This window comes from Mytilus galloprovincialis, chromosome 10, assembly GCF_965363235.1.
Source record: "Mytilus galloprovincialis chromosome 10, xbMytGall1.hap1.1, whole genome shotgun sequence".
NCBI classification, from domain to species: Eukaryota; Metazoa; Mollusca; class Bivalvia; order Mytilida; family Mytilidae; genus Mytilus; species Mytilus galloprovincialis.
The window spans coordinates 83,372,177-83,383,748 of record NC_134847.1 but is presented as its reverse complement, the minus strand read 5'-3'; the positions used below and the strand labels follow the sequence as shown (position 1 = coordinate 83,383,748).

Below are 11,572 nucleotides of genomic sequence, written 5' to 3'. Positions count from 1 at the left end.
GTGGCTGATTTCACACATCTGTGCAATAGTCGTGCCCGGAAATATAGTCTTATCCTCGTTCTTTACGTTCATGAGTCTGACTGGTATACTGTCATTTGATTTGATCAAGGAACGTGCCGTCAAAATGAAATCTTTTCCTTTTTTTTCACTAGCTTCTACTAAAACATCATTTGTCTGACCTTCTGATAAGCAAACATCCCCAGAAACTACTATCTCTGATTGAGCTGGTATTGTAACAGATTCTGTAAAAACACCCTGAAACATCCTAATGTACCTTGAAAAATTAAGGGAACACCAAGGTTACATGTAGCCAAAAGCACAGGCGATAATAAACTACATAAGGATTCTTAATGAGCACTACTTCCTATCTTATGGCAAGCCGTTCTCGTCAAAACTATGTTTAAACCATTTTTCGATAAATTTACACACTGAGAATTACAACAAAGGACACTGAGATTTAAAAACTTCAAAACACACACTGAGAATTAAAAATTACACACTGAGAATTAAAAATTACACACTGAGATTTCATAAAGACGCACTGAGATTACAAAAATGAAAAACACACAATGAGAATTGAAAATTACACACTGAGAATTTGAAATTACACACTGAGAATTGAAAATTACACATTGAGATTTGTGCGCACTTTTTATGCGCACATATCTAATTAGCATACTTAATCTGAATCTATTACAAGCTTAAAACAACTAGGGGACAGAACTCGTTAGTCCTTCGATTTGGTTCCAAATTATTTATAAAAAAAACCTTTCAGAAGTACAAGAAAAAAAAAAAATACCCACTTACTCTTATCACATAATTTAACCAAATGGTGAAAAACTTTATTAAAAATATAAGAAATCATTGGAAGAATGTGCAAAATATACAAAGAATGCAGAGAAATTTTTAATCAAGTGTAATAGCATATAAACGCAACAAAACTATAAAAGATTACCTTGCGAAATCAGGGTAACAGTTGGAAGACTTCTGAAAAGGGACCCATGCTTAAACGGTTTTTAAGTAACAAAAAATCCCGATAAACTGGTAGTAATAATCTGAATTATAGGCAACAAACTTATGAATATAAGCGATGTTTAGTCTTGAAATTTATAACGAAGTTGGTTGAATGAATCGCGTTTCATTATTAAGACAAGAGTTCTTGAGATCACGATATTAATCTGTTGAATTATTTATCTCATGAATATTTATTTGTAATTTGCATATTAATCTCAATGTGTATTTTTGCAATCTCAGTGTGTAATTAACAATTCTCGTGTGTGTTTTTCAATTTATTCCATCTCAGTGTGTCTTTTTAAAATCTCAGTGTGTAATTTTGAATTCTCAGTGTGTGTTTTTTATTTTTTTAAATTTCAGTGTGTAATTTCAATTTCTCAGTGTGTTATTTAAGGTTTTTAAAATCTCAGTGTGTATTTTTTTTCGAAAAAAGGGGTTAAACATGGTTTTGACGAGAACGGCTTGCTATACTATCTGCAGCTCCAGAACTTTTGGGTTATTCGACGATCTTTTAAGGCTTTTCTGGTCATATTTTTTGTAATCCAGAATTAAAAGTATTATAAAAGTGTTCAATTAGTTATATATAACATAGTAGTCAGCTTGATTATAACAATGGCAAGTATTTCAGCACTTATTGAGTAGAACACAAATCTAGGGTGCTCGCAAAATGCAGCTTAACTGCATAAAATGGCTTTGTCCGAACACAATCGTTATATAATCCTTTGATCACGGTTGCCCCTGATAAAAAAGCATTTTGACATTGTTAGTTCACAAACACCGTCCTCTGAAGTCTTTAGCATAGTCCTTATTCCGAATAGAAACCACATACCGGAAAATACATGTACGAAGTTTGTAAAATTAACTTTTTAACTGTTGAAGATTTTTTCCCCGCAGATGTAAACAAATCTTTCGCATTTTGTATGTGTGTGCTTCCGCGCATGACAGACTAATCCCTTGGCGGCATTTTGTGGACCTTTTGCATGAGTAATTCCTATCTAGTTTTGAATAACTCGAACTCTGCAACAGAGCTTATGTCTCCCATACACTTTCTACTTTTATACTGACTTAAACAACCATCTGTAAATTTGTGCATGACTGTGATGTAGGCAGAAATAAATTTTAGGTAGTCAGAGAATAATATTTGACAACGAAATGTGCAATATCTGTCATGTTGAAAGTCAGGACTAATGGAAAAACCCTGTACAGACACAATAACCTTATCTTTTCAATTTTTACACAAGTAATTGAAGACACACATGTAAAATGAAATACATAATACAGCAGGCTGATGTATGGAATCATAGTTAGAGGAATATTGTCAATTAACTGAAACTAAAGATTAAATTACAAATCAAATGACAGGTCTATTATATATATATATGTTTTTCTAAATGAAAGTCCTATATTATTCATGTATTATATTGAGCTAAATAAATTTCGAAGTAGCATTTTTCAACAATGGTGTCTGCAGGAACTTGTACCCCTCCCGGCTTATCTCATCCCAGCGACATTTTGCAGCTTCGTTTGAATACGGATTGACTGGATCAATGATATATGGAACAGAGTGAACCCTTTAAATATAAGAAAAAACAGTGTCAGGTGTTTTCCGAAGAAGAACTAAATGTTATGATATGTCTTTACATACTCAAATGGTCGTCTGATCTGTTAATTTAAATGATTGTGTCCCTTTTCCAAGTATGATAATTTGACTGAGTGTTGATATGAATGACGCACAGTACTTGTATAACAGGAGACACTTACCCTGTAGACGCACCTAGTCTCGGCATTTAGTTTTAAATTCGTGCGATATCCTCAGTGTTATTTTTTCTAGAATCTTTCCTTGTGTGTAGAGTAGTTCGTATATATTGAACTGAGGAAAGGATTGCTGTTTATATTTGATTTATGATCATTTGGATTAATTGCGACAGTTTTTTAAGAGAAATCTTAGGTACGAACAATATCACCAAGAAAGTTTTTTTTTTTAATTTATCCATCATAAGGAATTTAGACTGTGGTTTGGCGATTCATAACATTACAGACTTAAGTTTGCTGTCAGGCTACCGCTATATGTCCAGTATTATTTTATCGGATCATAAATGAAATGACTTCAGCTTTTCAATATGTGTTTGTTTTTGATTGACATCATTTTTTGGTTGTCCGTTGACTTGTACCGTTGATTTTTATTTGGTGTATATCGTATTCTTGTTATTTATTTTATGTTCCGCTATTCCTTTATATTAGTCAACAGTATATTGGTCCTATCATTTATCGGTGTTTCATTGTTTTCTCAATGAAGATCACTCTCTAATTCTACCAATACCAGTAAAGATCAAGATTTTCGATAAGGAAAATTTGATTTCACCGTCTAATCACGACTTGTGTATTTAAGACGTATCAATAAAACAATGATTCATGCATATTAGTATTGTCATATGATAATTAAAGCATGTGCCATTCTTAAATAAAGGCAACAGTAGTATACCGCTGTTCAAAACTCATAAATCCATGGACAAAAAAACAAGTTTAAAATTTTAATACGCCAGAAGTGCATTTTGTCCACACATGACTTACTAGTGACGCTCAGATACAAAAGTTTAAAAGCCGAAACAAGTACAAAGTTGAACAGCATCGAAAGTTCAAAATAATTGTGCCAAAAACGGCCAGGGTTTTCTGTTAGGTACCAGAACATCCCTATTATTTAGAATAATTTCTACTTTGGCAAACAGTAAATTTTATAAAATGACTATACAAAAGATATATGATAAAACTGAAGTATTAACTAAAACCTCAAGGCCAAGTGACGTCATATTTGAAATTGTAAAAAATGACAAAAAAATTACGTCACATTTGAATTTGTAAAACAGATCATCAAAAAATGAAAAATGACGTCACATTTGAATGAATGAATTGAAGATAAAATAAGGATTGATTTAAGATGATATTTGAACTAAATACTGATATTACATTTAATAACAATGCACATTTCAATACCTATTAATAGCAAACTAAGGTAGCAATTAACTATATTATATGTCCGGTTTGATTTGAATCTAACTTCAAACGTAAACCATCGAACAGATTACTTTGAACAAAATGAAATCTGATTAATGAAGGCGGTGATTAATTTTCTTTACCATAACACACGAATATAATAAAAAAGACGTGAACACATTTGACAAAATCCGATGAGAATTACAAATATAACATTAAACATTTAAACTAAATACATGAATTTGGGATAGATAAGTACCGTAACACGTCTTATAGTAATGCGAATTCACACTCAGCAAAACAGTCACAATCGGTAATAAGTCACGTTTGGTAATAAAAAGATTAGACGACGTAATGACAAACCACAATCTACCATGTGGTAAAAATGTCCTTAGCTAGTTTGGTCAAAGACACATCGTATGGATCCACCAATTCGTGATGGTATCCATAAAATTTACGGAGTGTCAATTTTCATCTGTCCTCCTCATAACTTTGTTGGAGCAGTTCCTGCGTAAGGAGCACACTCCTGTATATGAAGTCCGTATAGTTTGAACAAGCACGAGAATAACGTATCAATTGTGATATGTAAACACCACACGAAGGTTCAGAGGGTATGTTACTGCTGAGAAATGGGAAATTAAAAATTGGGAAGTTGAAATCGTCCCGTTTATCATAGATTTTCTCGGAAGTTGTCCATCTGCGTCTCTATTGAGGAAAAGATCAAGGTATGAAGCAGTCCTTCTAGTATCAGTAGTATCCCTTATTTCAAGTTCACCGGGATATATGAGATGTAAGTGTTAGCTGAAATATTGGTTATTTAATGATAGAACATCATCAATATATCGGAAAGTAAAATTAAAGAATTTCGCAAGGTGCTTTTTCTTTTTGTCTTTTAGAAGGTTCTGAATGAACTCTGCTTCATACGAGTACAAAAACAAATCGGCCAGCAGGGGTGCACAATTAGTACCTATTGGAATACCGACTGTCTGCTGAAATATAAATCCTCCAAACTTCAAGAAATATATTGTCGATAAAAAAGTCCAGCATTTTGATAATATCACCTTCAGTATATTTTCTGGAAGATTCAGTGTGATTCTATACAAAATATAAATTATTGTAATACAAAACAAAAAATTTGTATCTACGATTCCCTTTTTATAGAAAATGGTCTGTTTTATGAGATGGTGAAGTCGATCTTTCAACTGAGCATGGGGAATAGTAGTATATAGCGTAGAAAAATCAAAAGTTTTTATGTTGCTGCAAAATTGCAAAGATTGTGATCGAAGATTTAACAGTAGATCTTTTGAATTTTTGAGAATCCACATCTGGTTAACACCAGTTAGAATATATTTCATCACAATATTTTTGAAGCCCATCTTTAACTGTAGAAAGAATAGTAGTCAGTACTTTAGAAAGATGTTTAGTCGAACATTTTGAAGACCCAGCTCTGTATCGTTCTTTATATGGAGTTTTGTGTAATTTAGGTATCCAGTATAATGAAGGTAAGTTTTCTTCGTTTTCTTTGATGTTGATACCAAAAAAAAGAAGGACAGATTTATGATTTTGTAAAATTTCGTCCTTGGTAAATGATGTTAAAGAATATGTAGGGTTACCAGTAGTTTGATTTATTCCAAGCTCTGTTGTGAGACATTGCAAATAATGTTTTTTTACATATGAAGACAATATTATTGGAGGCCTTATCTGCTGGAACATATTTGTCATGCATAGAGGATAAATCATCCACAACATGGGGATTCTTGAAAGGGTTAGTAACTCTTGTACTCATATTACATCGTAGTTTTTGTATGCGCCTCTGAATGCATGATCGAATAGCTTTGATCCATTCAGACAAAGTGTCCAGTGCTGGTTCTTTTGGTTCGCGCTTTACCCATTTTTTTGCATAGTCCTTAACTGCATCCATCAGTAACTTGAAATTCTTTTTCCAGTTGATGGACTGAGGGATTCTATATTTTGGTCCCTTGGCTCACAACTCTCTTAGTTGTTCATTGGTAACGATGCCAAGGTCACCAGTAATACATGACCAGCTGGACTATGATTGTATTGTGACGATGCACATGAGCAATCCGGAGGCTTGGATTTTGTATCTTTGAGGTTAAAAGCCTTTAAAAATCACTTGTGGTTGAAAATCTTGGATGCAATAGACTTGGTGTAAGTATAAGAAATAACAGGTGTAGCTTTATTTTTAAAGTAATCGGGTATAGTTTTATGTACATATTTTTGATGGAAAATATTGCTAATATTTACAGCATCTTAACCTTTATTTGCGAATTCTACCTTAAAAAAATAACGTTTTTCCTCACTATAGGATGTAGTCGATACGGGTTTGAATATTCTATGGTTAGCAATGTCCATGATTATTGCAACTAATCTATACAAAACAGAACGAGAATCAGTAACGGAAGTATTTTGGGCTTCTTGAAATAGTAAAGAAAGTTTTGACAATGGAATGGAGTATAATTTAGTTCTAATATGATGAATTCCTAAAGGTTTATGAACAGACGTTAATAGACTATCAATTGTCACGGTGTGTACAGCAGGTAGTATATATTTTCTGTGATCATGACTTCTATTTCGTCGAGCAGAAGTATTAAATAATTGTAATGTATTGACGGTACTACATCTGGGACTAGACAAAATACCTACACCATCAATTTTGTCATTGCATCCATAGGGAATGGCTGTTCCCAACTCTCTTATCCAAAAGTCTTCTCTTTATAAACGATATGGTGTACCCAATAAGGGGTCATTTGTTGGATAACATATTTTCTTTATAATCCGGTCTTTCGTTGAAACAATAGAATGGTCAGGCTGATTGAAATGTATATAGAGGAATTTGTTGTTATTATGATCATTTACATTAGACCAATGATCATTCATTCTAAAATTGAGTCTTTGTCGAGTTTACCCGACGTAGATCAATCCACAAAGAGTACATTCAATACCGTATACAATATTGGAAGCGGTGCAATTCAAATCCTCATGACTATGTGTATTGTAATTTTTGGTGGTTAAATTACTCTGAAGGTGAGTATCAGTTATTAGTATATCACAGGTTTTACAATTTTTATGGTTACATTTGGTAATAGAGCAATATTGATGGTTGTCATTGAAACGTTGGGTAATTATTTACCTTACATGGTCCTTTTCCTTAAACAAAAACGCCCAATTTCCATTTGATAATTATTATACAACTGTACTCACTTTTGCTGAAACTCCTGGTTGTAATATTCGAAGAATTCAGCTCTTATTTGTGTAGTATCAGCAATAGTTACCATCACTTTCTTCAATGCATTTGTCAGTTTGAATTGTTGAGGAGTGCGGTCCATGTTCCAAAGAAAAATTATCAGTAGTTCAAGTGCAAATGATGATTGAGACCTCTAGTAAAATAAACAAAGTACAATTATTTTCAATTTGTGTGTTTTTTTAACCTTAACATGAACTGTGTAAAGTATTTATAATTAAAATGGAAGCTGCGTTTGTAGATATTGAATACTGTTCTGACCTTGGAATGATCAATTCAATCTAGCTTTAATAAACTCTTTGGCACATTCCCCATTTCCATTCTAAATTTTAGAATTGGATTGGCTTGACAGTTAAACATTTAAATTTCGGGTTTGATAGATAATTTTGAATGGAATATATAGTCCACCATAGAGACGACATTCGCGTGATATCATTGAACATGATGAAATCATTTAATTAGAGCCACAAAATGACGGTTCACTCCTCTTAAAAAATGGTCTCTTACTACAAAATATGTCATGTGTGCATGGCCTATACCTTTTCATTTTAGCTTTATTATCAATTCAAGAACTGTATAAGTTTTATTTAGTTATAACTGACTGACAAACTTGAAGTAGTACACGTATTCAATAAATACTGGAAAGATTTCTATATGCTTTGTTTATGTCAATGTTTTGAAGGATGTCACGCCCGTTGAACAACTTGTTTGTTGTGAATCGCATGGGTCAATATCAACACTTAAGTTTAAAATGAAATATACTAAAATTAGGGGATGATTGCCTATGTTACAACTATTAAACAAAAAACGATCGGTTACGGACATGACTAATTAAAAAGTTTTCTGTATGACCAACGAAATTCAGACACCATCTAAATATTGACAGCTAAATATGAATCCTGTTAATGAAATACAACAGAGCTAAACCTTTGCTTGATTTCGGCAAGAATCACGGTACTGACAATAATTTTGCCATAAAGAATCCAAAAACAAACCTACGGGACTTGAGCTTCCTGCCTTCGAGAATGTGGCGGGATTAAACACGGTTGTTGTTTCCTCGGCACAGCCTTTGTAGGAAAAGTGGGAAAACAGCCCATTCGTGCATCTCCAACGAATGGAAAAAGCAGCCTGACAACATATTTAACCTAAGATACCAAGTAGCGATCGCGTCATGATTTTGACCATTCGAGGTAATAACTGGATAACAATAAATGTATATAAAGTTTTAAAACAAAATTGAATGTGATAGGGATATAATTTAATTTTGGATGTAATGCGTCTTCTGATTGCTTGACGTTGATTTTTTTATCAGATCATAGACATAATTTTGCCAGGTGACCGTGATGTAATCAACGTTTATTCATGGTTTACTCCGGTTCAAAAGAGAATTTGAAATTAAAATATAGAAATGACTGTTATATTTGTTTCTGTCAATTCGAAATAACGTAAAAAAATATAGTGCACACTTTTAAATATTCAATATTATGTTATTTCTTCATAGAACAAATAATGCAGTCATTCCTTGAATAGACTTTATTGATGGATCTTTTTGTTCTAATGTTTAATTTTATACCATGTCAATACGGTATACTAGTATGCGATTTAGACATTTACACTTGATATTGAAATTTAAGGTAGATATATATTTTACTATAGTAGAATATTGCCTCAAAACATATTTGACCACATTAAAGATCAACACTTACCACACTAATGTGAACCCAAATTCCCTCTTTTGTCTTACAACAGGTTAACCAATAACATGATTAAGGACATAAAAGACGATATTTTATATGAAAATAGGGAATAAAATGTTTGGTAATGCCTGAACAGTAATTGCATTTATATCATTAAAGAGGACAACTCTTTTTACTTTGACAAAACGTTGTCATCGTGTTTGAATATTCGATCGATATATTCTAAGTAATTTTTCCTTTTTAACAAGCTAATTGATGATACCTCAACGCAAACATTCTTCGCGTACTTTACAAATCTGATTAGCTTTTTCAGTTGCTCTGTTCTATCTTTCTTGATGAAATCTTTTTGCCATTTTGTTAAAGACGGAGTATACAGATTTCGTTTGTCATCTGACGCTCTTCTCATTTGGGAGTGGATACTCCTGATATCAGCTGAAACAAAATCTTTCAATTTGTACTTTTAATTTCAAGCCTTAAAATCGTTATTATAACTGTGATAATATATCATGAAAAAAAAATTCAAATATTTATGTATTCAATCGAAATCACTTATTTTAGGGGAAAATTGGAGGAGCTATATTAGTAACATAATTCATAATTGTCTGTCGAGATGTGATGGTGTACACATTTTTTTATATGACTCTACTGTTCTTCAGAACAATATGCAATATTTGAATTAGGAAACGTAAAAAGTAAAATCACAAAAATACTGAACTCAGAGGAAAATCAATTCGGAAAGTCCATAATCACATGGCAAAATCAAATAACAAAACGCATAAAAAACGAATGGACAAGAACTGTCATATTCCTGACTTGGTACAGGCATTTTCAAATGTAGAAAATGGTGGATTAAACCTGGTTCTATACAAATAGATAAACGAAATCTACACTATGATTTGTGTCTACCAAAAGTGAACTTTGTACATGTTGTATGATAGATTGTGCGGATTTTCTATACTGAACAATAGAAATATGAATTGTTGTACATCTCTTAATTTTGATACAAGTCATGCAAAATGAAGGTAATTGTTTTTGGACCAAAGGACATTTTTTCTGCTGTAATCGCACAAAGGGGAATAGATTTACTACAGTAGATTCATTTGATTGTTCAAATTAAGAGAATTGTTCATTTTTGGGCTAATCATTTAAATATTTGAATTTTAGTCAGTTTATTGAATAATTTACTGCTTTTTTACTAAACATATACATTATTTTGCTATGTGCAAGTTACATGAAGAAAATATTTTCAACTGATTGCAAATAAGTTTTTAATTCACAAACACACATAAAATACACTTTAAAAGGACACACATAGTACATACATTTTGAATTAACTTTTACCGCGATCATAGGGTTTAATTGTCGTTACAAAAATACATTGTCGTTTTAACAGTCATGCAGATATTTTTGAAATGGATCTGTGTTTCATGTTAAGGTTTCGTCAAACAAATGACAAAATTCATTCTTACCATCGCCAAAGTTTACAGCTGGTAAGATGTCAACATCTATGACATGGACGTGATCAGTCCCAGGTTCTCTACAATCTGTTTGAAATGAAACTGCTCTTGGTTGCACACGCACAGTCCTGAATTGGCGTGAAACATGTTCAGTGCATCTTTGATATTCTTCAAGATTGTCTGCAAGTCAGCATAAAGATGATCAATCGAAGGATATTCTCGTCTTGACAGTAAGAAAACTAAATCTACATCTGACTTCCCTTTGACAGCCGTTCCTTTTGCAATCGATCCAGTCTAAATATTATAATAGAGATATTTGCCTTCAGACTTATAACATGATCATATCAATAATACTTTTATAAGTATCTTGTATTTACAGATAGCTGTAACTCTGAAAAACTAATATTTCTGAATTGTTAAGATATAATAAAATCATCGGCGTTAGAAAAGAGGGACAAAAGATAAGAAGTTTAGATTTGGACGAGATAATGGCTTATCAATTATGCGTAAGATTTCGCCTTGTTAGTTTTTTGTATTTTAGTGAATAGCGTGAAAACAATGACCTCTAAAACAGAATTACAAAATAGAGAAAAGAGTTAATTTATAATTTAATTTAAATGAACTTATCATCCAGAAAACTCCGTTTGAAGATAAAAGATCAAAAGATGTTCTTATTTATAACCTACATATTATAAACCTATTATCGTTAATGCGTTTTTCTGTGTATATCGTCATTGTGTCCAAGCTGGAGTAGTATTCCTGAAATGAAGTCGACATATTTTGATTTGATTGGAATTACATATTCGCACCTTTAAGACTTCCTCTGGTGTGTATTTTCCCTTTATATTATTCTTTAGGATATCACTGACATTCTTGATGACACCTTTGAATACTGTTCTGTATGCATCATTCGTTTCAACATGGTCTCTAATAAATATTTCTAAATCATGTTCAGTCCGAATAGAATCAATTGAAACATTTGCCATTGCCATCGTGTACTAGATTATTTTTAAAATGAAAACACGATAAAGATATAATACATTAATTTATATTATCATGAATAGCCGATTGTAAACGCTTGTAGTTTTTGCGTCGCTAAATGACCTATATTTGAATTTCTCGGAAAGACGATGTGATTTAAGTTTTACTTT

General features: G+C 32.2%; 1 long non-coding RNA gene across 1 annotated transcript; it reads right to left on the bottom strand.

The window, feature by feature from the left end:
* Positions 1 to 2,230: 2,230 nt before the first annotated feature.
* Positions 2,231 to 11,518, bottom strand: LOC143048606 (uncharacterized). The gene is made up of 5 exons (XR_012969894.1): positions 11,231 to 11,518; positions 10,434 to 10,715; positions 9,227 to 9,396; positions 7,228 to 7,403; positions 2,231 to 2,585 (listed from the first exon to the last, which is right to left on the bottom strand). It is a non-coding gene; the product is annotated as an uncharacterized LOC143048606 (long non-coding RNA).
* Between the last annotated feature and the right edge of the window lie 54 nt (positions 11,519 to 11,572).